The sequence below is a fragment of the Gavialis gangeticus genome, unplaced genomic scaffold, assembly GCF_001723915.1.
Source record: "Gavialis gangeticus isolate Ggan-Ray unplaced genomic scaffold, GavGan_comp1, whole genome shotgun sequence".
In the NCBI taxonomy this organism is placed as follows: domain Eukaryota; kingdom Metazoa; phylum Chordata; order Crocodylia; family Gavialidae; genus Gavialis; species Gavialis gangeticus.
Window position 1 is genome coordinate 50,594,510 of NW_017729034.1, and position 1,302 is coordinate 50,595,811.

General features: G+C 57.9%; 1 protein-coding gene across 2 annotated transcripts in view; it reads right to left on the bottom strand.

The window, feature by feature from the left end:
- EDARADD (EDAR associated death domain) overlaps positions 1-1,302 on the bottom strand; it is a 67,065-nt gene that overhangs the window by 10,496 nt on the left and 55,267 nt on the right. The window lies entirely within an intron of this gene.

The window sequence follows — 1,302 nt, forward strand, 5'->3', positions numbered from 1 at the left end:
AGTGCGTGCCAGTGCTCAAGGACACATGTGCAATGTCCCCCACCCCAGCCCACAGTGGAGCCAAGCCCGTGGAGACCCACCCCCTTCCCTGGGCTGCAGCCCGTGACCCGTTCTGCTCTGGTCACGCACTCACCAGCTGGAGCCCTGCTGCTCTCCATTAATCCCTGCCTTCTTGCTGTTAATCCCTGAGCCGGCAGGTCCCTGACTCAGGCCCTGCAGGCAGGGTGGCTGGGGCAGCACACAGGTGTGCTGGTGGCCAGTGGGTGTGGGCCGGCAGGGGCCATCGCGGCCACAAAACAAAGAAGCTGGAAGGAGCTGATGCCTTCCCTGGAGCCTGTGCAGTGCCTTGCGGGGAGCGGTAGGGCCAGGGCCAGCAGGAGCACAGGAAACAGTTATATTTATTAACATTAAACCCTATGGGAAAATGGGTTTTGCTTAACGCAGCTTGGCTTAGTGCTCAGTTTTTCTGGAACCAATTAAGAGTGCTAAGAGGGGGCTGCCTGTATCCTTGTCATGAGTCATGAGTCTTGGTATCCTCCAAACATTTATATGCAAATGAGGCACAGGGCAACCTGGCTTGGTTCTATCTCATGAAGGGCAGGGCCACACTAATAATCATATGTGCCAGGCTAAAAGAGGGTGTGGCAGTGCACCTTCGGTGCCTGACCCTAAGGGCAGGAGCTAGGGGGATGGCTTGGAGTCTCCTGGTCCTGGGCATGACCTGAAACTGCGCCCTGCCAGGGATGGGCAGCCCGGTGGGGCTGTTCATGGCAGAACAGCCCCCAAGAAATGCCAAGCCAGTTACCACCCTGGTGAAAGGCGGGTCAGGGCATCTTAATAACCCTAGCCGCACAACACTGTGGGTAAGGGGGCGAGGCATGGCTATGGCCACCTGAGCCCCAGGGAGTGTAAGACCCCAGGAAAGGAGTAGGACTAGGCACAGCTGCGACCACCTGAACCTGAAGCTGTGAAAGACCTCGGAGGCCCCAAGGAGGGAATAGTTGTGTAGTCCCAGAGAGGAGACAGTCATGGACCCCTAGAGAGAGGGCAGTAGCAAAGGCCCTGACAGGGGTTGAGTACAGCTGAGGGTCAGTCTGAAGGGCAGCCCCAGGGGTTGTGCTGAGTAGGGCTGTGGGACGGCCAGAAGGGCAGCACATGGGCCAACCCCGTAAGATGAAGTTGTTCTGTGTGAGAAGCCCAGTGAGGGGCTAGGGCGGAGTTAGCCCTCTGTCCAATGAACTGGCTGGCCACTACCCAGGTAAGGGTTTCATAGTTTCTAGGGTCGGAAGGGACCTGAGCAGA